The 25,055-nt window shown below is 39.3% G+C and overlaps 1 protein-coding gene across 2 annotated transcripts in view; it reads right to left on the bottom strand.

The window, feature by feature from the left end:
• The window catches only part of casz1 (castor zinc finger 1), a 167,985-nt gene that overhangs the window by 113,179 nt on the left and 29,751 nt on the right, over positions 1-25,055 (bottom strand). For both annotated transcript variants that reach the window (XM_085258602.1, XM_085258604.1), the window contains one exon: positions 18,220-18,305. The gene's annotated coding sequence lies outside the window, so the exon portion shown is untranslated. The remainder of the gene's footprint in view (positions 1-18,219; positions 18,306-25,055) is intronic.

Raw genomic sequence — 25,055 nt, 5'->3', positions numbered from 1 at the left:
CCTCAGCAATTTGAAATATTCTGAGACATGTCAGGCGGGTGAAAAAAAGAAAAAGAATGGCAGAAGTTGGGCTTTCTCAATGCTTTTGGCTTGGCAAATGCTTGTCTTGAATGATGAGAAAAAGACATTGGGCTTAACTAGAAACATATGGTATTCCACTGGAGAGGAAGCCTTCGTAAGAGGACCATGGCTGCGTAATAAAAGGAGACAGGAAAAGGGCACGTGTGGCGGTTTGGGTGGATGAGGAGTTTTTTTAAGGCGAGCTGGAGCCAAAGTCTTTTTTTGAAAGCTGCATTGGTGTCCTACTCAAACCCTCTTGATCAGGACACAGAAAACTGAATTAATAACAGAACACTGCAATACAGACAGAGACCTTGACGCTCGCAGGAAAACAGACAAAGACAGTATCCGTGGAAAAGCCAGGCAGTTACACAAAACAGTCAATTCACAATTTCATCTTTTTTAATTTTCTAATCAAAAACAGTCACACTGGATGTAATGTTTGTACTTTAAGCATTTTTTAAAATTAGGATTTAAATGAATCTTGCTAATGTCGTCAAAAATGTTCTATTAAATTGTCTTACCTTTTAAATGTCGGTGAAACAAATTAACACAATGACAATATTTTTTAATGTCCGATCCAATCCCAAGCATTTTCTGGCATTAAATGTTTTTGGCTTTGACCTTTTTGTAGTACCCTGAAAGAAGTTAAAGGCCATTACAATAACAAATATCGCAAATTATTTAAATCTTGTGTACCTAAAAACTGCAATTAATGGAAAGTCCACTTGAGACTGGCTCAAATAGTGAATCGATCCCTCCTCGTGAAAACTGTAATCAGGATGAACGCTTATAAAACACACCCCTTTAAATTATATTTAAAGTCATATGTAGCTGAATGGTTCCACCTTCAGTGAAATCACCCATTTTTTTGTTAAGCCCCATTTTTTGAAGTATTGGATATAATAGTTAGAGGCGGGTCTGACTGAAATTGCACACTCATTGGCTACTGACTTGTGACTGACAACTAGGCAAGTGAGCATAGGGTTTCATACCACAGTAAATTCTCCATTTTGGTATGATGAAGATTTATAAAACATATAATTTTTTTACTCAGTGTGACCCAAAATGAGTGACTGAGTTCATAAACTCAGCAGGAAAGTGTTTACAGCAGTCATCACAGAAAGCTGTTTTCCCATAAACTTCTATATGACCAGAAGTGTTTTTCCAATCACAACTATCTGATGGCATTTTAATAGCACGCAGGTTTAACCCTTTAAGACCTACCATAGAACCAAGTCCGCCAGAGCTTATATTATATTTTTACATGCTGTAGTGCCATTTTTGGGAGCATTTCAAGTTGATATACATCAATACAACCATTATAGCCCAAATTTTAATAATATGTATGCATTAAGTGCATAGTAATTACATAAATTGCAAAAAAGTGCAATAAACTACAAAAAAAATTAAATCGTTTTTGTTTTTTTAACATATATTTCTAGTTAGGGAAATTTAAGAGGCTTATCCCTCAAAACTGTAAATACAAAAAAGTTGCACAAAATAGTTTCCCACCAGAGGAGATTTATTTTAAGTGTCTTCATAGTTTTATTTTTGAAATACACCAATTTTTATATACTGCAGGAAAAACGAAAATAAATATTATAATGCAAATTTGCAAAAAAACAGCATATGCATCAAAATAAACTATTTCCAGCAGTGCAATTTGAGTCCTAAACATCCCAGAAACGACACAGTAAAGTCATAAAGTCAAACATAACTTTTAAAAACACCAGTATAGGCTCATAAGGTCCTGATGGTAAAAAACTACATTTCCGCAAAATGACGTCACTTCCGGTTTCGGGCAGGTCATGGCGGACATGCGATAGTTCGCGCTGATGGACGTAGGAAGTGTTACAAACAGCTGATCGGATCGGCAAAGCGTGTTTCTGGAATATTATGTTTTTGTTGCTGCAAGTGCTTTTTATGCAGTTTTTGCAAAGCTATATGTGGAAGGAAACTGTGACCGAGGACAAGCTGATGGCATAAGATGTAAGTACAACTCCTCCGGTTTCATATGCAAAAACAATTATTGCGCTAGCTTACGTGGTTGCAGTGCTACCAGGATTTAAAAATAGTTACGCAAAACGGAGCGCACCCGCTCCGACCGACTTTACAGGGTTAAGGCAGTTCAGCACTGATGTAAATTCTCAACTCAGGCTTAAGTTTATGTTTTATACTCTCTATGAAAAGTGTTAACCTCACTCTCCAGCAGTATCATTTAAATAAACAAAAATTAATTAATATAAAAAGTATATGGTCAGAGTCTATGGTTAGTCCACTAACCAATAGGTGAATCCACAGTGGCTACACTAACAAAAGATTTTTCCTTAGCATTTTGGATTATCAAAGAAAACATTTATGATACTGATGCATTTTGTTCAGCAACTGACACCATCTTTCACCACAAATTAAATCCCTATTACGGTATGAACAACCTACACCAAGATCACATGGCCTCAGTGTCACAACCACAAAACTTCTGTTTGGTAAAAACAGGAAAAGACCAAAAGGTAATAACTCATTTCTAGACTTTTCATTCCACTCTTTAAAAATCTGTTAACCATTTGTGTTTCTGCCTTAACTACTGTTAAACCTACAAATAATTAATTAGTGGCAAATTTGGACACAGTGTTATGGTATTTCTATATATTAGTTTATACTAGCAAAAAAGCACCCCAAGGTTGGTTTTTGCCAGGCCTGTGGCACTTAAAATTCTTCATTCTGTGAATTGGCCATAATATATAGAAAAATCCAAATAACTGGGATTTATAACCTTTTTAAAAACATAATTGTATGTGTGAAGATGTCCATGCAGTTTTGTTCATGGCCATTAAAGAGCACATAGATATGCATATGCAAACCTATGCTGCAATCATTATATTAAGATATGTTATTGACAATAACAAAAGTCACAATGTCTCAATCTTAATTCGCAATTACACCCAAGCCTTTTTCCAAACGTTGAGAAGTTCCAGTTTGTTATAACACAGTGACATATAATTGGTTTGTCTTTGATGTCAAAACTCCACAACTGGACACATATTTTTGAAAACAGCCATGGCTGTTTTAATGATTAATATCAGTCATGATGCACTACCATGTAAATATCAACAAAAACCTTCATTAGTAGGTCAGTAGCTAAAGGGTCTTGGGCTTTTAGCTTACTGGTGTCTAGTTTGTAGTACTCAGCACTGGGGCATATGTCTGTGCTGTAATCACAACAACAATCTTTTACAGATTGCCCATAATTAGAAAAGCTCCTCTCCAAACCAGCTCCATGTTAAGAGCATGATTGCAGCCAAATTGAGCAGTAATTTGTATGATGTCGATGTGTGCTGTGTGAGGGGAAAAGTCTGATGTTTTAATGCCACTTTTATCAGGCCTGGTTAGCCTGCCTCATTCAAACTAAGCGCATGGACCTTCGGCTGAGACTGGGTAAAGAGCTTCTGTATTGTATCATAGTAAAACAGACATCAAGCTTAAATAAAAGGCTAGAAAAGGCAGAACGGGCATCCACGTTTTCTGTCCTCAGTGACCCCAAGAGACCCATCATGGATGCTAATGGAATCACTTGCCCTACTATTATACAAAAACCTAAACATCACCTGGCTGGCTGTGTGTGAAGGACAGATGCACTCATTATTATTCTGCAATGCTTATCAAGGCCGTGCTACTGCCCAGTTACTGTACCACAGACATGTTAGCAAGTAGTAAGGAAACTGGAAGATTTTGGGTTTTAAAAGTATCTGTAAAACATATTTTGCGATTGCGGTTTCATAAACTTTTCAAAAACATTGCTCTGTAGAGATAAAACAACAGATGAATGAATAAATGAATGAATGTGTATCTAGATTGATTTTATATAATCTTACAAAATCATTTATGAATCAAAGTTAAGAATTTGAAAATAAGAAAAGGGCAAATAAATATAAAATAATTCTATATTATGTTTAGTGAACACAGTATTAGTACACCTCTGGTAGAAGGTGTTTGCCATTATATAATGAGAAGTATAATATTTAATTATTATGCTATGTCATGCAATGTATTTTTAATTTAAAGCCACATATTACATAACTAAATTCTTTGACAATTACAAAGCTCTGTATAAAAACACTAGGCTATAAAAATACGAAACCCTTTAACAGACTGAAAAGACGGGGCAGTGACAAGCTGCATCAACACAGGCCTGAGAGAATGTCTCCTTCACCCACCGTAATTACCACTGCCAATCCAGAGTGATTTTATAATTCCAAAATCATGACACTTCACAAAGACACTGTAATTGCATTAGGATACTCTTTCAGTCTTCAAATGTCTATTCATTCATTTTTTTTAGGACCTGTCCTGAAATATATCTGGGGGAGAGGGGGGGTGAGGGGGTCCTGAAAGCCACCTCATGAGAAGATGAGGAATTTTTCATGAAAACATAAAAATTTCCACTTGAGATCATCACTTGCTCTCTACTCTCTGCTCTCAAAACATCCCAGAATAGTGCCATGACATGGTGTTAGATACTTAGAGCATAATTTTGATGTCCAAAAGCTAATAATAGTCAATAAGGCGAAACCTCAAGAGTGTCAGATTTACATGGCGTCACAATAGATACAATTTTTTTTTTTTAAAAAGAAACTTTTGGATCTATGCCGAGTTGCAGCTTACATCAATGTTTGAGCAGGCTCACAAAATATATGTAGTGAAGACTCTGGACTTGCAGAAAGTAACATTATGATGCCCTGTGTTTTTTCATAAACATGGAATCAATAGTTGATTTATAACCAAAAGATGTTTTGAGATTACTGACATTGGCATTGATCACTCCAGTCGTACCAGTCCATCCTTATGTCCATCCAAGTGGTCATGTGTGCCAATTCTGACCCCCCAAAAAAACCCTCAAAGTATTCCAGAGAAGTGAGAAAAGGTGAGCTTAGTGGCCGTACAGTGTGACTTTTACCACAAAATGAAATTGGTGCCTTCTGGAAATGCCAAGCTCATGAGAATGGGATGAAACTGTCAGGTCAGGATGGGAAGGTACAGCTGTCACCTATCATTCTAAATGTAAATCTGCTTTAAGTGGACACTTTTTAAAACACACTGTGCTTGTTGAAGAGTGGCAGGTTTACATCCACCCATAGCGCTCGGCAGTGTTCTCTCCCTCACTCTAGCCAACAAATTTGTCAGAGCCAGAGGTTACAGTTCACCACTGAGAAAATACATTCATGACAGGCTTAAGTTACTGAGGATGGTGCTGTTTTCTGGTTAGTGACTCCCAGCCAAATGATACCATAGCTGCACAGCTAGATAGTTGCTAAGGTCGTGCAGGCCTAGAGACTGGACGGTGACCCCCTGAAAACATCTGGTTGCTGGGGAAAACTGTATTTTCAAACAATTGACGAGCAGTTGCTGGAATTTGCTGACTGTCATTAAGGGAAATCAGTCGCAAAGAAGGGTCTGCTCCAAAAACCTCCTGATGATTGATTTGGGCTCAGACAGCCACAGTCTGCACAATAGTTTGCCAGCCAACCGCAGAGTGGTAGTGAAACTGTGAAAAGTGTGACAGTCTCTGTTTCTGGTGTGCATTGCACTCTTCAGTTTCACTACCACTTCCATGCAATTCCATCCAAACTACAGGTGACGTAGCAATCTGCTAGTGATCAAAGAATCACAAGGTTTTTGGTGCAGCATGTTTCTTTGCAATCAATTTCAACTAACCAAAGCAAACAACCTCCGGCAAACAATTGGCAACTGGTTGGGGAATACACATTTTTCCCTTGTGAGCTATGATCACCAGGAGGTTCACTGACTGTTCTCTAGACCTGCGTGACTGCCTGCGTGGATTTAGCAGATGATTTCACAGTAACTGCCGGTATGCTCTAGCAATTTTTCCATAGCGACTAATAGTTGCCAGGAGTTTGCAAGGAGGTTGCCAATTGGTCCCTAGGCCCATGTGACTGGAAACCATCACTGGAAACAACATGATAAAACAAAAAAAAAAACCCCACTACAGTTGTTTGAAAGGTAGCACACTAAAAGTATGTTTGATGTAATTTCCCAACAGTGGCAAGTTTTACTGGACTATGTTTGTGGCAGACACCAATATACAAGTCATGTGCTTTTTGCTATCATAATGGGTTAAACTTTCTTCACATTTTCACACACTTAAAAAAAGAAAAATGAAATGAAATAGAGGTTGGCTAGTTTTCACAAATGTAAAACTGCATTCCTGTGCAGATGTTTTGCAACTGCTAAATGTTTGTAGCTAGCTAGCATGTATACCTGTATAGGTTCTCACTCATCCAGGTCATTACAGTTTATTTTATTATACATTAAAAAAGAAAAAAACCTAAGGAAATCCAGTCGTCTTCTTTTCAACGGATGCTAATGCTAACAATCCATTAGAAGTTAGCAAAAAACAAAAGAACAAATGCTAATTAATTAGCGTATTGCAAGACCCATGCAGTGCAAAGATCACCATGTCACAATAAAACAAATCTTGTTCTTACTGGGTAGAACAGAGATAAAACATCACAACCAGTTACACATGGCACCCACATAAACTGGAATGATCTGACAGTTTGTCAACGAGAACATCTGACATGCTCTGTTCAGGTTCACGTACTGCAAGACCTGTAAAACAGCTTTTCTACAAATAAGAATATCGCTTTCTCTTTCGTTATTTATTATTAATTTCCAGCTAATTCTTGCAAATCAAAAGAAAGACGAGTCATCTAACAACCAACATGAAAGTTGTGCTTTGTTTTACTGACACAGGTGCAGTGAGTTTCAGATCTCTGTTACATATTACACCGTGGATGCAAACAATCTTCAAGTGCTTGACAAAGTAAGCCCCAACGTTTATCTCTTGAGCCAATCTGCCCATTCGCCTCCTCAGAGTTACGCCTGTCTTGTCATGACTTGTGGTAATGACACGACTATTACATAGCTGCTGCTGGGTAATGAATTTTTACCGTTTTAAAGTTTGTTTTAAATCCAGAGTGTTTGCAGAGGTACTGTATGTATTCAGTTTTGCCCTTCAGGTGTTTATGAAGAAAGACTTGGAGCACCGCAACCATTTACAGAACTGGAAGTCTAATCATATCAATGTGAAATACAATTCTTGGGCATACTGCTTTCTGGCCAAGTGACGGCTTCAGATCTGCTCACTTAAGAAAATTGATGAGATCATTGCCAAAATGGTGCCCTTGACAGACATTGAAATGATAGCAAGCGTTAAGTTTTATGCGATGTAGTTGACTCCAACATAACCATACTACAAGCTCTGATCAACTAGTCAACCCACACGGCACCAGCAGAAAACGGCTGATGTGCTTTCCTCTGTCATGCACAAAAGGCACATTTACTTCGTAAATCAGCCTCTCTTCATTTAAAAAGCAACACTGCTGTGCTAGAAGTTGGCTCTTTATTTACTCCTCCAAGAAGTATCATAAATACAGACACAAAAAGGATTCTAATTGAGAAAACTCCACTTTATTTGATTCATCACTTCAGCAGCCTGATTGTTTTAGATACACAATTGCCACACATTTGGGACTCGAGCAGAGGAAGAGGGAGTGGCAAAATAATATTTAAACAAACAGACAAACATAAAATATTTCTGGATGATGCTAAAATCCCTGCAGAGCACCAAAAGCATGGGGCTTAAAGATTTACTGCAGTCCTCTTATCTTTCATTACTGACAAGTGTGAAAGAGAGGCAAACATATTCTACTTTCTGCATTTCTGTTCTGATCCCAGTCCAACTCGATTAAACATTTGTGTTTCAGAGGATGTGTCAACTTCATTCTCAGAGCACTGCCTGCATTTAGGAGAAAAAAAGGGAGGAAAACTGTCTCAGAAATTAAGTTCTTTAAGACCATCTTCCCCCTCTGTTCTTAATAAAAGATCTGTTTCTTTTTGTTGTTTTTTTCTCATAAAGCTGTGCAATGTATGAAAGCCCTGGAATGAAAGCCAGTACAATAGCTTTATGAAACAAAGGCAGGAAGGAGATTGAGGGGAAAACAGGGGGAAAATGGCATCATCTCTAAACTTAATGAAACAGCATCCTTTCATTTTTTCTGGTAATTATAATAAAGATGGAAAAACATAATAAACGTCTCCCTGCCCCCACCTGCTAACAGTAATTATAATAGACTCAACAATAAATGGTAAAGCAGCACAGAGCTGCATCTTGGGAATTCTCAGGGGTCTGTGGATTAGCTTGAAAAGCCTGAATGATTAAAATACACTAATTAAAATTTTGTGTTCCTTGGTAACTCGTCTTCCAGGGCCCCTTGTGCTGGCAAAATGGGAATAAATGCGACAAAAGCAAATACTCTTTTGGACCTGAATAAATAAACAAGTCTAATCAACGTAATGTTTTTACAGAGCGAGTTACATAAAAACTTCCTTGATGACCTTTCCTTGCAGCCATACTTTGCACCCACCAGGACAATAGCAAGTATATTTTGACTATGTTGTTCTAATCAAGCAAGACATGCCAGACAGGTTAATGTCCTATTATGCTGCTTTTGATTAGGCGGTTCAGCCTCATTGTGACTTCTAATTGTTATTTAGAGAAAGTTTGACATCACTGGACAAATAACTTTGTCAGCTGCTTGAGGCTGAAGAGGGATACTCAAGCTTCTAACTTTTGTACACAAACCCAACAAAAAAAAAAAAAACAGCAGTACATTAATGACAATATGTTACAAATCACTGGTTTGGAGACAGTGGAATCAATTTTGCATTTTCAGATTTCTGCACAGCGTCTAGTATTTATCACAAGTGTGATGAGCAAGGCAAGTGCACTTTTGCTATGCACAGTTTAAACACCAGACATGCAGGGCTTTGTCTTTCTCTTACAATGGGTAATATTCAAAAACTGGAAAAATTAAATCATCTTTTTGGGGGGGTTTGGTCTCCCTAAAGAGTCTCCTGCAAATCGGTACTTTGGCTTTTGTAAACTCTGTGCGGTCACTGGTACTTGGCCCCCTTCTGCCAGGGTGTCAAAATAGCACCTCGCTTCGAAAAAACGCTGTAATTCCTGCTGGTATTACCGAAGAGGCTAAAAAGATTCAAAAAGCCTGCTCCCAAATTTAATTACCTTTGCAGTTAACCACAGCTTAGCAGCCAATGACCTGATATTTCCACTGAAGACTAGCTAAGGGGGGATGGATTGGAGACGGACGCACCGAGTGGGCCACAGAGACTGCCATGCGTGGCAATCCAGGGCGGCTCAGAGCCATCCAGTGGGCATACTCATTGCCAGCAAAGGCAACAACAGCACACATGTGGCCCTATCTTCTGTTGGAGTGCAAATTAGATACAGTTGATTAAAATATTGAGTCATTTCACAGTCACTGTTGGGGGAATAAAAAGAGTGTGAGTACTGAAAATGTGCTGTGGTGTGTGTGTGAGAGAGAGAATATTGGTATGAGGAAAAAAAGTAAGAGAGAAAAGAGAGCTCTCTTAAATTTGTACATATTTCTCATTTATATAGATTTCCTTTGACAAACATGCCCTTTCCCAAAGGACAACTTTGAAGCGCCCCTGCTCGCAATATCAAAGAATTCTCAGCAATCACTCAGTCCACGTCACGACAGTACATATATAAGTGTTGTGAAGAGCAGCGTGCAGGGTTATATACCGGTGCTCATGAACGGCAGAACGGTATCCAACATTCAACATCGCGTCCACCCTCCCTCCTTTTTTTTTTAACTAAAGAAAGAAAAAAAAGTCCCAAGTTCTTTGTTCACTAAAAAAGTGAATATGATTTGTGTTTTAAAAACTTCTGCCTCGCTGCAATATAACAAAAGAAAATTAACACTTTGGGGTTGCCCTGGTAACCTAATTGCATCACAACACTGCACACAGGAGCCAAAGTAACTGAATTTTGATGAAAAGGCGGTGATAATTTACGGCATTGAGAAATTAGTTGCCGTGGCGACGCGTTAATTACATCTCAAATTAACAATGCAAGTGTAGTGAAATTAAATATAAATCATATTTTCTGCATAAATTACAGGGGTTGATTAGTGCGGGCGCCAGGAGAGAGAGGTTGAGATTCCAAGGGCCTGTCACATCCCCTCCCTCCCTCTCCCTCCTCTCTCTCCCTCTCTCTGTCTTTCCCTCCTCCTATTCCTCAATGCCCCCCCCCCACCCCCCATCCCCCCTCCTCATCCTGACTGGTTCCCTTAAAGACAGGGACTGGATTAGTATAGCTGGCCTGGCATATTAGTGGATTTGCATGTTTGTGTGTTATCTGTCCACAAACACTTTTGCACATTTTTGCCAGAACACGTGTTTTGTTGTTGCTGTTGTTTGTTATGCAAGTGCATGTGCACAATTGCAATTTTGTACATCTGCGCTGAAACCGTAAATTCTGCATACGTGTGATTGTTGTACGTGCACGCGTGTGTTTGCCTTTGCTTGGTGCTGCAGGGACAATTCAGATCTTTGAATCCATTTTACACTGCTCCATATTGGAAGACCTTCCACCAAATATCCATTTATATGTGTCAAATAAATATCCATCTGCAGTCACACCCAGCCTCATTACCATGATGCTCAGTGAACACTAAAAAAAAATCAGATTTCAATTAAGAGAATCCAGTGTATACAAGTTTCAAACGTGTGCAATGTCTACCATATAAAACAAAGCGTCTCGATATCTGAAGAGTGTTTCCCACATGCAACATGCCTGGCTGGCTGACAGGCTATGTGTGTCAGCGGGTGTTTAACTGTTTATCTGAGGTTTGTGTAGATCTAAGAAAGAAAGAAGACACAGAAAGCACAGCAGAGAGGGAAAGTGAGTCTCTCCTCCCCTCGATTCCTCATGTGGCCCAACTTCCCTTTAAGCATCACAAACAAACCTCAGGAGTGATGTCAAGGAGGGAGGGTGATGGTGGGGGTGCTGAGCTGAGAGAGAAAGCTGAGCGCAAACACAACAGCAACAGGAACCAACTTCAGCCATCTAAATTATTCATATACCAGATGGATACGTTTCCCCGGGATTTCACACTAAAACACAGCCATTCAGCTTCCCCGCGCGTCGCCGTGTCTATTCAACGGACGGCGCCGGGAATCAAGATAACTATCACTTTATCTAAATCATTTCATGTCTGATTCATATCAACTTTGAAGAGTGGAAGCCCCTCGACACCGTGATCTCACGTTTGTTCTATTCCACAGGCACAATGAGGGGGGAACATGTTCTCTTTCCTCTATCTTCAAAGATGTAGGCAATGCTATGACCTTGTCTGAAGGATATTATACAAATCAGAGGGTCCTTAGAGACGCGTGTCATGTATATCACCGACTACACCTCGCTCGCTTGATGTGAGCTTGTAGGCAGTCCAAAGGTTCGGGGATTGAAGGAAAAGGCAACATGCAGTAAACTGTACTATTGTTTCAGGTGCTCTCCTTATTTACTTTTCAAACTTCTGTGAACCTTTCAAATATAATTTGGGAAAATCTTGAATGTCCAGTTGTTTTTGTTTTGTTATTTGTTATTTTTATGTTATTATACTCCCATGAAATCACAGTTAAATACATCTACAGTGCATACAAAAGGACAAAAAAAGCATAACTCTAAAAAGTTACAGCACTAAAAATGAGAAAATATATAGAGCAAGTTTCTCCAGTTAAATTTTTATTTACTAAACAGGACAGAAAAATTACCCGAAGGAGCAAAACTCATCCAAGTTTGTATAAAGTCTGTGCATTAGTAAAAACCTTCTAATATTTCAAAAGTATTTGATAAAAATAATGATCCTTGGTCTAAACTTTTAGTCACTGCATCACTCATGAAAGGGACTTTCTTCTTCACAAGAGGTCACCGCAGCAGGTAGCTCTGTATGTTTGATATGGCAGATTTATTTATTTATTTATTTACACCTGATGCCCTTCCTGTCACACCCCCAAAGGCATTCGTATCTCCTCCCAAGACTGAACCGGGAATCTTTCCCGTGTTAAGCAGTTGTGTAAACCACCAGAGTAAGGAGCCTCTAGTCATAAAATCAGACACTGAAAAAAGGCTTAAATTTCAAAAGCTTTGAAACATCTTTAACTTTGTATACTTGAATAAAAAGATACAGTATTTACAGCAGTTTAGTGAAAACTAACAGTGTCACATTTTAAATACACTATTAAGTTGGAGATTTAGATTTGGCATGCAACAAAACATTCCCCATTTCCCTGGGCGCAGCTACTAATGGGCAGGAAACTTATCATAAATACCTGCCTAACTAATCCACCCCTATAATAATTACTATGTGCCATTACATTCTACCCCCCACCCGATGTCAACAAATTTAATTTTTAACGCAAACTGTCATGCCTCATTTCATACACAGTAACTTCCTTTGCTGGGACAAGGAGGTTGGGATGACCTCAGTCCCTCGGGGTGCTCCTCTGCTATAGTCATCCATTTGTGAATGAAGATGACGACTTTTAAAAAGGACAAGACATCATTAAGAGAATAAGTAGCCTTTCCAGCAGTCTTTTTTGCAACCCCCCACCACCTGGACGTAATTCCAAAGCCTTAAAACAGAACCGAAAGTGGTTGCGAGTGGGAGGGGTGGCGATTTAATGGTCCAATAATGTCTCAGCCAAAGCATAGTGTCCTCCTAGGGTGGTACAAAAAAAAGTAACGCACTGAGACTGACCAGTTTGTTGATTTAAGAGGCAGTTAAGGATGCTCTGAAAGTGCCCACATCGAGTGAAATAAAGCCCTATATAAGGTGACGCAACACAGCAGCCGAAGTGGATACGCTATCCACACAAACGGATGAATTCTATCAAAATACCACATGTCAGCGTGTGACACTGAAACCAAAGATGGTCAAATGACATTTATTTAAGTGGCACATCTTCTACTGTAGATAGAAAAGGTCAATAAAAACAAGTCGGGGACTGCACTATCAAGCTGTAAAAGATGCCTGTGTCATCTGTCCCTATTTGTCGCTTTTTTTCCGTCCTTTTTCCTCATGCTTCTCCTCTCTTTCAGGTTACTGTCTCTCACAAAATGTTAAGTCTAGCAGCATGGCAGGCTTCGCAGGCGTCGCATCATCAGTCATCCTATGCCTAAACATAGGACGAGCTGCAAGTGCGGCAGGCGCAGCATTACTCGACCCCTATCTTAAATCTGCCACTGTTTGCGTTTACTGGGAAATTGGCAACTAAAGTTTTGAAATCTGAACCAATAAGCCGAATAAAATCAGGTTTTAAATGTGACAGGGTTCGCCTAAATGTCAAATAACCTAGTGTATCAAAAAGAAAAGGCAAGACCTTCCCAACAAGTTTAAATAAACCCTGCAGGATAATGCTGGCTCTCCTGGGGGAACCAAAAGCTGATGGCTTTGAAACAGGAGGGAGGGTATTTTCAGCGGGGCTGCCCAGCATGTGAGATCCTGTATGTCTCACAGCTGATCTTGTTTTATTGAAAGGTTGTTTGAAAGGCCCTGAACCCAAGACACCAGTGGTCATGTTTGTTTGGCTTAAAGAGAAGCAGCATTCAAAAGAGCAGCACAAGTAGTCAGAGTACACAAAGGAAAATGAGATGAGTTAGTGCCCGTAGTAGCTCGGAAATACAGGCAGGGAAGATTTGTAAAAATTAATAAAATGGTCTCAATACAGCTTCAATTACAACCTGCTTCGAATGCGCACGGCACAAGCCGAGCTTAGCCCTGCACTGTGCAAATAAGTGCCAAAACCAGCGCTGTTATCAGGTAATGGAGTCAGTGGGAGAGAGAGGGCCTTTGTGAACTTGACACTCCCATTAAGCCCCTACTGGAAAGTGCAGTATTTGATCAGGAGATGGGAATTGAGCAAAAATGAACTGAAACTAGATCCCACATGACTTATTTTCCTGTTGGCTCTCAGCTTTAGGTGTCACTCAGACTTAATAAAGCTTTCAGATTTTCATTTTATCACAGAAAATAGACTGGGCAAAAATAAAATCACTCGGTTTTGCCTTAATGGAGCAAAGTAATGGCGAGGTGAAACTGACACAACACATTTTGCCCATAGTAATACCATCAAAATGAAAGCATATTCACTTCTTGAGTTTTCCAAGAATCAATTCAAACTGAATATTGCCCTTTTCCACACACTTTATTTCATAATGGTTCCAACAAATACAGCACTTTGGCAATAGCCTGTCACCTCGGGTGATACCAACACAGCTATTTCAACCTATAGAGTTACAGTATTCTCTAGCCCACACTGAGCCTCCTCCACCAACCTATAACTCTTATTTTATTTCCGCACTTTATACATTAGAGGTACATTACACCCATCCCAGTAGATAGGATGAGTCCACTTTTACACCCAGGTGTTACATTGCAAGGTTAGGTCATTCGGATGGCTATGACCTTTGATGGCTCCATCTTCAATGAAAATTATCTGGCGATCTCCGCATTGACATGCACACGGATGCCCTTGTGCTGTACATTCACACTATGGTGATAAGAGCAATTCACTTGGGAGACATTATGGAAATGTTCATTTGGGAATTACGAATTATAATTAGAATGTATGGCCACATTTCTCTGTCTTAAGTATGGTGGGGTTTGCTTGGTTTTACAGGCACGGCACTAAGAAGCGAGAGCAGGACGTTTCCTGCATCTTTCCTGAACTTTTCCTTTTGCGGAGCTGTGTTTATCATTCAAGTCTTCTTTAGAGAAAGCTTTGCTTTTAAAGAAGTAATTAGACCAAGTAAAGTGAGAGGAAAAATCCAACTCTGAGTCCCGAGTGTTCTGGTAAGCGATTAATTATTCTGAGGAAGACAGATGTTAAATTGTGTATGCCCATCAGCGCTAAGACTTTCTGAAGATTTATCATTCATGTAAATCATGAATAAAATATTTCCTTGTTGTGAGAAAATGCTACATCTGTTTGGCGCATCATTTACTCCCGACTGCAGGAAAATAAGCACAAAAATCTGACCTATTAAAGCTCGTTTTTGACACACAGTGGACATTTAAGCGTTTGAGGTATAGAGATTCAAATCTGTATGTTGTTTGCAAACGATTGTATGAATGTCGTCCCAACTGAACCAAACTCTTCTCCTAAGGGGCCTCGTGTATAAGGTAAACTAGTACTGCATGTACACGAAGCTTACGTTTTTATTATCTGCTCAAATGTATGAATAAATAAGCAGAAACTGTGAAGCGAATGGGATGGTGTCATGGGGATCAGGGACAAGGCAATGGTGGTGGCAGAGGTTGAGCCACAAGCCACCGGGACGGCAGCGTCTCCAATCGCCCCTGGCGACCATCACGTTGCCATGCTCCAGAACAGACAGGCCTGCTCGCACAACAGATGGAACTAATGATGCGAAACAAAAGAGATCATTTCACCGTGGTCCTCTAGGAAGCCACAAAGAGAGGCTTGGAAGTTTGAATGATGGGATCAGGGGACTTTCATGGGGTTAGATATGGATAGCCTTTTTTTTTTTTCCAGGAGGTGCTCAGATGAATAGGAAAAAGGATCTTTGATGTTTGCTACTGAAAGCACCAAGTTTAAAAGGCGACTATGAAAAAAATAAGAAAAATGGAAATTAATGTTGAAGCTCTGCTGATGATGCCCAGTAGGGATGGGGTATTTCTTTTTTCCTAGATAAATATCAGGTCACATATCAGACATCAGAGCCTCGAGGTAAAATTTTCAATAATGGAGAAGACAGTTGTGAATCTGTAGTTGTAAAAACGTTTTAGCATAACATGTTTAACGGTTCAGTCAGTTTTACAAATAACCTTAACTGCAACTAAACACGGTATTAACCATAAAGTTTTCACTTCCTGGTTGAAACCAAAACTCGTTTCAGGTCAGCTCTTTCTACCGAATACTTGGTGAAGAAAGAAGAATTTTAATTCTAACATTTAAGGTAAATTTTTACAAGAAAATAATATCGAAACTGTCTACCGAACACGGCTTTGTCCTGCCGCTGTGTTAGATAACGGTTATAAACAAACGGCCGTGTCCTGAACAGTCAAAAACAAATCAAATTTGAGCTGAGGACATTTGCATATCCTGAGGGACAGGATTAGATTTAGAGGTCATGTCTTACGAGCTAGTTCTCAACAGATGCCAATGTAATGTTTCTATGTCAAGTACATTCCATTGAAGCCCAGCCTGTTTTCCCAAGTCCGACAGTCAGAGAGAGGGAGCGCTGCTCGCTAAATGCAGAACGTGAACTGAGAGAAGCCAAACACCTTGGGATGGGATTTAACCAGGATGGAACAGAGTAGAGCCCAATCCATGCCCATCCACACATGGAGGGGATCACTGGGAAAAGTTCAGCTCCGACGCTGACACAAACAGCGGAGCAAGGCCTGTATTAGAGTCAGGTTAGCAAAGATAACACTATCAGCCTGATCCCCATGGGTACCAAATGCCGGGCCTTGCTGGCAAATAAAGCTACAGTGTCTTGACTCCTTGGCACATTAGCTCTGATTACAATGACCTTCATTATATCAGCTACCCTTATTACAACACGTAGAAGGCGTCTCTCCCCTGGGCAAAGCACAGTGGGGGAAAGAGTGAAGGAAAGTGTGGAGATTCACTTGTAAGGACTGAGCTATGAAAGCTAAAGCACAGACCTGTGCTGTAGTGCACAATTACCACCTGTGAAAACACTCATAACAGTCACAACTGATGACTAGTCACTTCACTTGAAGAGAGTTTGTAGATGTATTATTCAATTCAGATTCAAGTGTACCGCAGTGATCTCCTGGTCACTCAGATATAATGGTACTTGAAACATGAGAACTAATTTAAACTTTTATTTTGAATCTATGATTTTCAAACTCAAAACTCTGAGGAAGCTTTCCAGCGCAATACCAAAAATATGTGGGGTTTTTTTACATTACTAAAAATGGATATTTTGACTGAACCACCAACACTGTGTGAGTTTTAATAGATTTCAGGTGTGAATAATAACATGCTTGACTATTCAAGGATTTGCCTACGGAGGCAGCCAACCCCTGCTTAATATGTAACAATGTCGTTAACCTCAATTTCCTGCCTAGTCTGCCCCTCCACAGGCCACATTGTTAGCTTGAGGAAGCTCTTGGCAAAGACTACCGCCGTGGTGGTGACTCTCATTCAGTCTGACCACCCTGCAGATACGGGGATTCTCCCCTGCAGACCTGCTCATCCCTCCTTCAGGCCCCTCACTGTGCAGCTCACCCTCCCTCTTTGTTGGCAGGTGACTCAGAACAACAGATGTTGGCCTGAGAGAGCCGCTACATCGCAATCACCCAGCTCTGCCAACATGCCCAACACGGGATGAGTCGAACTGTGGGGGGTTCTCAGGACCATCCTTTCAGCCAGCAGGGGAGAGGGGGTGGGGGGGGTTGTTTATGTGCCGAGATACAAGGAGGTAAAGGAGTGGGCAAATCAGCTTGCTTTGGATTAAGAACAAATCAGCAGATTTTAAGAATCACATCAACACCTGCAGGAGGCGTGGGATACCGAGCACTAAGTGACACACACAGTATCGTTTTCAGCCTCTCATTCACATTTTTTTGTCAAAGCATAATTCCTGAGGAAGAATAAAGACATAAAAGCGATATAGCCAAGAGTGCACTTAACAGAATCAGAGTTTAAGCCATGTTGATCCCCTATGACAGTATGTTAAAAAAAAAAAGCAAATAAAATTGTAACTTAATTATAGATTTATAATGAGCCACTGCACCACTGCCAAAAACAAGTCCCATACCAAGGCAAACAGGCACCTGCTGAATGCTCTCTGCTCATGGGTTTTCATAGCTTAATTAATCTATGCCTTGGGGTATCATGACTCGAACGTGCTGCTTCTGTGCATGTTTGAGACAATTAAGTTGCTCCAAGAAACAGAGGTGCAACTTTGACATGGAGCAAAGACAGCAATACCGCACATTGCATGACACATTTTGTGTTTTGCGAAAGTCAATTATCCAATAATTTGTTTCCCACTGAAGAAAACAGAAAACTAATGACAAATGTGCGAACTGCTTTTTTTTGTTTTCTTTCTTTTTTTGGTATACAATTGAATTACAAATCACATGGGCCGATCTGTCAAAGACAGGGAGGAAAGCCAGTGGCAGTCTCTTTTTTTACCTATATTTGCTATACCACATAAAAATGGTGCATGAATAAAAGTTAAAGCCTCACCTTCCTGTTGAATAATGTCTGCTGAAGACTAATCCGCTGAGGAGTTATCGCCTCTGGCCGATGCTCACTCTACTGCCATCTGATTTCTGTAGATAAACATAAAACAGCTGTTTACATCACATATAGTCCGTTTACATCACATGTAGTTTCTTTGAAATAAGAGATTTAAAGCATTTGCGCAGATTGCAGCAAAGATGCCATTACCAATGTTGCAAATAACAAACTGAATGTAGAGGTTAATATCTTCAAACCACCAAGTCACTCAAATGTGTGAATCTATGGGACAATAAAGTTTATATAAAATTTAGTTTTTATGTCCAATATACAGTATTTAAAACCAAACTTCTCAAATCAAAATCAACTTCTTTTTCTCTTTTGTGTAGAAACCTCTCTGTGGAGCAGTTTTGCATTCAGCGATGCAGCTGGTTTTGGTAAATAAAGGGGAACCAACTCGTTTTATGACGGTCAAACAAAACAAGCACATCAGTACCCCGTTTTCTAAAGGCTTTGGCTCCAGAAGTGAACTTCCCATTCATTTTCATTTATTGACGAAAATCCTGATTTAAAGAGTTTAAAGGCTTGAACCAAGACAACCAGCTATGAGTGAATCATGACCATAAAAAGATTTGATATGCAGAAAAAATAAAGGGGGAAAAAAAAGACCAAGGTGCAAGACTGTTTACATGATTACTTGAAAGGCATTACTCATCCCATAATGCATTGCAAATTCCACAGTATCCAGATTCCACAGTATCTTTAAGCTTTATTGAAAATCAAACCTTATCATTATCATAATGTTTATATGGTTAATAATAGTGTTAAATATTAATAGTAGTTTCGAATCTAATTTGCATTTTGTGTTTTGTGTAGTAAAGCATAAATCAAAATATCATCCCTGACTGCAAACACCTCTTCGGCAGTTTCTTAAATTGGTTTGTTGGGCTTGGACACTTCCATGGTAACAGCGGCGTCCACCGATCAGAGATGACGCTGTTTTTAGTTTAGTCCTTTCCATGACTTTGCAAACAAGAGAATGACTCGCCTCAAAGGGCTGTTCTAAAACACTGATGTTTTATGATGTTTTTATTACAACATCCTGACGTCAACCTGCTTTTATAACAACACCCAGATATCTGAACTTTGACCTATGACCTTAAAGCATTACATAGTAAAATTATATATTTTATTATCTTTAGCCATGTGACTGAAGCAGAATTAGCTGACTTCTTCGGCATCAAATTTGAGATTTTAAGACATATTCGTGCCATGTGTGATTTTGCTAAATTTTATGTAATCGCTGTGATGTTGTCGTGTGTTGTACAGCTCACTCAGATGACATGATGCCCATTGTGGTTTCTTTAAAAGTTTTTTCAAGGTCAACTTTGACCTGGGGTGCAAACAGCCCGGTACTCAAGGCCACAACTTCCTAGAATATTGTTGTGAAATTTGAAGACGACCCATAAATAAATTATACATTTCATGTGAACTTGACCTTGATCTGATTTTCACCAAAATTAAATTAGCTCGTGTTTTACCACGACACAAAATTTGAGCACGATATCTTGAAAACCGTGGCTGCTTGACAGCTAACGAACAGAACCGACTGCATACTCTGGAGAGAATAAACTGCATCTTTGTTAAAACGAGGTGGATATCGCACAGACTTGTGGTTTCTACAGGAGCGCGTGCCATCATTTCACAATGCTGTAGCTCAGAGTAAGTCTGCTTTGGATGGTTACAACATTACTGCTCATAATCAAAATCCTTACGGAAAATATGAATGAGATTTTCCATTTTCGGAACCTCGCTGCTGAGCTCTGTCAGGCGTCTCACTGTAAGGCTTAGTTAAGGCAAAGTAGAACTGCAACTATGCAGATAGAGTTTTGCTTTGTTATTACACAAAACATGAAACAAACATTTGAGTGAGCACGGTGTTTGTATGTTTACTGAAAAATCTAAATGGATATGGTAATGATTTATTGATATAAAATACACTATAAATAACTGCCGACCAAAATGAATTAGGACGAAAGTATAGAATTCTCACGACTGCTAATTACCAGCTTGAATGAGCCTGATAACTAAAAGAGAAAAGGTATTAAATGCAATAATTATTACTATTGCTAATTACATTTCCAATTATGTAACTAATGAGAACAGCTTAATTATCAGTACATTGGATAAATAAGAGTTTTGCTTTCCACCATTTGTGATTGGGGTGGTGATTTGGCCACGATATCAAGGGCAAGTCCTCTGAAACGCACAAGAAAAACACTGTAGCTCCCTTTCTTCAATGGTAATAAAACATTTAACATGTAAATTAAATGCATATTCATTTATAGATTTGATTATGTCCTTTGCACTGTGTGTGAAAAAAAAGGAAAATCAGATATCAAAGTTATCGCAAGCCAGTATTTCGGCCTTAAACAACTGCATTTATCATTCAGTGCAAAGCCATTATAGCTTTTAAACAAACGGGCAGCTGCACTTCATTTTATTTTTATTAATTTATACTTAAAACCATCTCTGCAGAAAAAAAATGAAACTTTGCCTGAAATTTCTTTAAAAAGAAAGAAAGAAAGAAAGAAAGAAAGAAAGAAAGAAAGAAAGAAAGAAAGAAAGAAAGAAAGAAACTCAGCCAGACAGAAAAATATCAGTATTGTAAACGTGGAAGCTCAGTAAGTTATAGTATATAAGATTGGGGTGCAGCAGCAGACTGTGAGCATGCAGAGGTCAGCCTTCCCTCTTGCAGGTTATGAGGTTTTTATCACTGCCTAATCAATGTCGGCAAGTTTAAAAAGACAACATTCAGGATTTTATCTAACTAAGAGATTTTCTTTCATGATACCAGCTTATCTGCTACTCTACGTTGAAAAAGGGTTTTGTGCACATGAGGGGAAAAAATTAAAAAAAGGAAAACGAAAGTATCTCGTTGCCGTAGAGGCCAGGCACAAGCCTAGAGAAATAACGATGCCCAGATCCATCCAATAAATCTGAATCTATCTGGTTGATGGTTGCCATCATCAGCACCCATACCCATACATACGCCCACCTCCTCCACGAGGTAAGCTGAACCCCACGTGGCTGCATCATGCTCAAGAGTCTTGAAACGGTGCTGATATTTCTCACATTCCTTAAGGGCGTTGCTCTAACTTTAGGAGAGCGGAAGTGTTGCAGAGGGCCATGTCTAAGTGCCAAGCAAAGGCACGATGGATTAGAGTCGTATCTTCCACATGGCTGCTTCCTAATCCTACCATCTGAGGTAAACACAGCACCAGGTGAGGCAACACGCCTGTCTGAGACACCGCTGGAACACAGAGGGATCTCCTCCTCAACACCCACGGGTCTGCTACTTCCGACTACCATGAAACACAATCACAGTGGGTTGTAGCAATAACAGGGAAATTATTCGTTTTCTGGTCTGCCTTTAATTTTTAGGCTGCACGCACACAAAACAGCACAGCGTGTCAAAAAAATGAACAGTTGGAAGTTCTTTTTTTTTTTTTTCTTTCAGCGAGTGTTTACACTTCTGTTTTTAAGAGCAGAACTCGAACATCTGGTTGAGCTCTTTGTGTTTTTGGTGTTTTCTAAAAGTGAGCAATAAAGTGATACTTCAGCGTGTGTCACCGCCGAGGAATGCTGCCAACTTTAGTTTCAAAGTCTCTCCCCTCTGGACTCAAAGGCAGGACAAGAGGAGGAGCAAAAACAAGCAAAAAGCTCAGAGAAACATTCGACGTGCGTGTTTAAGATAGAGACGCTTTTTTTTGGTTGTTTTGTTTTTTTTAAAATATCTGGATCATTACGTAGAAACAGGTTTTGATTTGTTATGGCATGACTGTTTTTCAGTACATTTTTCACACATGACCTCATGATGTGAAAAAATGTACACACCCATGGAACAGGTACTTGAGGTAAAAAGAAAAAAACACTGACAGAAAACAACAAAACAGAACTTAAAGATGGGTATTTCACAAGTAAATTAGGTTTGTACTTTGTGGTACGGTATTTTCCATTACAGACATGACTCATCTATGAATAGTAAAGTACAAAAGAGAAGGCACTGACGCAGAATATTTAACATTTACCAGAATTGTTCAAAAAATTCAAATACATTCAAATCCAAAAAATAAGAAAGAAAGTGTAGAGAACTAATTTTTTAAATAAATGACATCAACATTTACAAGAACTGTTAATACTAACACAAAAATGTATCTTGTGGGAGCAACAAAGCATCTATCTATCCATCTATCTTATCTTTATTTACAGGCCAGTTCTGTAGAGTATTGAATTTCCCTGCAAATTGTACAGCTGTTTTTGTTATGATTTTAAGTATCAAGGTGTTCTGAAAAACACTATAATACTGCAAATACAACCTAGAGCCAAGGAACTTGAGAACACCTTGTCAGAACATGTGAATGAGGGACGGTTCTGAAAAAGTGCATATTTTGATTTTGGTGATAAAACAACAATCCCAGGGGCTGAAATGTGTTAACTATTAAGTGACTGTGAAACCTTTTGATAAAATGTGGAGATGACTCGTTAACATTTAACAAGACAACAGTTAACAGCTTAATCTGGAAAAAAGGCCAAAAAAAACGTACCTTCAAGAGAGGAAAAAAAGCAAAAATCTGAACCTGCAAGGTGAGATTTTCTGTGGTTATGTTACCCTTAGGCATGAGTACTAGATAAACACATTGTAAAATATGCACTACCCACTTTTGTCACGCAACGTGGCTTTAGCAAAACGACATCACCATTGCAAATAATGTAATCTCCCATAAATGCAATATGCAGCTGACCCACCTTACTTTCTTTGCCTGATTTTGTTTTTCATACTCTTTGTTGACACTAATATAGTAAGCTATAAAACAGAAGAACAAAAACGTACTCCCTGAATAGCTGAGTGAGTGTTTTGTGTCACAGTGACCGCATCACCCCAGAAAATGACGCTCACCTAACCGGGCTTGGATTTAACTGCTGGTTTTCATATTAAATGAATGAGCAAACTCTAATTTCATGTTTGTACAGCACTGAAATACAAAGTAAACAGTCTCCCTGTGTTTGTTTGCCTTGCAAATGTATACTAGTAGTTATGGTAAACCATATAGAAACAGTTAAATTCCATCAAGTAGACAGTCTACTGACTGAGTGAGCTTGAGTCCTACCAGTTTAAAGAGATTGTTCAAGTCTGGAGTGTGTACCAAGAATGGACGTGTTGATTATGTATGCTAGGAGTGGTACAGTGTTTTATTGGAAAATTTACACCCGTGCAGTGATTTATATAAATCAGTAGTGCCCACAAAGCAGTAAAACTCTAATTGTTTCTTCCATTTTGAAAGTCTAGCGTCCATTAAGGATGCAGTGAGTAATAAAAAGGACTTTTAATCAATCCTCTCTTGTTGATGAGCTGATGTGCGAATGGGCTATCCTACCTGACAGCGGTACCATATGTTGATTTTTTTTGTTCTTACAGTCAACAAAGAGACAGAGGGAGCTTACTGCAGTGCAGGTGAATGCCTTTACAATACACTTTAATTGAAACACTCTGATGAAAGGGGACAATTTATCTGACTTGGATCTTGCCTCTTTGATCCGTTTTCGCATTTGTTGAAACATTTGCTGAATCCGCAAAAAGATTCTAAAACCAAAATGAATACAGCCGCTCTCATCTTTTCAATATTAGTGCCTTTCATAACATTACAAAGTCATTTTAAGGCACGTGTAGGAGGCCGGCCACGTTGCTCCCTTTTGCGCATGTTGCAGTCTCTGCAGTGACCCTTTCATTGTCAGATTAGACTGGCCGACCCCTTCTCGACCGGCTGGCACGGCCACAGTAAATCCTGGAGACTGCTCATGCTAGGGACCTTGGGTAATTAATAAAATCCCCATTACATGCCTTGTGCCCGTTGTTTGCTATTTCAACACCCCATTTGTGCCACGATTACAGTCATTATCAGTCACCGCCATTAATTCTCCACCCGAAGCCAGAACTGCATACTAATAAATTGGGCTCTAAAATTTCTTTACCTTTCAAGGAGTTGGTGTTGGAACTCGGCCAGGAAGTGCCACTCCAGATTAGGAGTCATCTGGTGACTCGGAAGGAGCCCTTTGAATAGTAGGCTGCTGCATCTTTGGAGATAGTTCAAATTCCCTCTTTGATTATTTTCCTTTCCCCTCCAAAATGAATCTTTATTAAGCTTAAATCCTGAATAAAATGAAATTAGCAGACTGCAAAATATTGCTTTCTTTTCTGACTCTATTCCCTTGTGCACGCATGCAAATTATAATGCTTATTTATGTAAATGAGGTGTCGTCTTTAATTAGTTTTGCTTGAGGGCATTAAAATACATGTATTCTTTCCCCAAAAATGATTTGTTTTGTTGCTCTGCTCAGTTTAAGTTCAAAATGAGTGATTATGCCAACTAAAAAGGTTTATTAATTCTCCAGTTTTCTTTTTTTTTTGTTTTCCTTTCCCTTCTTCTTTTGCAGAATTATCTTCTCCACCCACTTCCTGGGAAGAGTGTATTCTCTGTGAAATCGAAAAGCCTCTTCAGGCAGCACTCTAAGCACTACTCCGACAAGCACTTGTAAAGGTCCCAGGTTGAAACCACATGGTAGAAATGCACTTCCACTCATCAAATCTGAAAGCTGTGCTCTTCAGCAATTCTCTCTATACGTACGTGCTTTGCCACATGACTTTTTGAATGACGACACGGGAGATTTGCTCAACTGTAGCACTTTTCAGTCGCTTGTGCGTCTCAATGTTTTGTTTAATCATGGTAAAGGACGCCGTGCTTCAGTGACGTGCTCGTTCGTTTCGGATTTTTATCCATACA

Source organism: Mchenga conophoros, linkage group LG20 (assembly GCF_057382185.1).
Source record: "Mchenga conophoros isolate Kocher_MC1m ecotype Shallow Benthic linkage group LG20, M_conophoros_male_GT1.1, whole genome shotgun sequence".
NCBI classification, from domain to species: domain Eukaryota; kingdom Metazoa; phylum Chordata; class Actinopteri; order Cichliformes; family Cichlidae; genus Mchenga; species Mchenga conophoros.
This window is presented reverse-complemented; position numbering and strand designations above follow the sequence as displayed.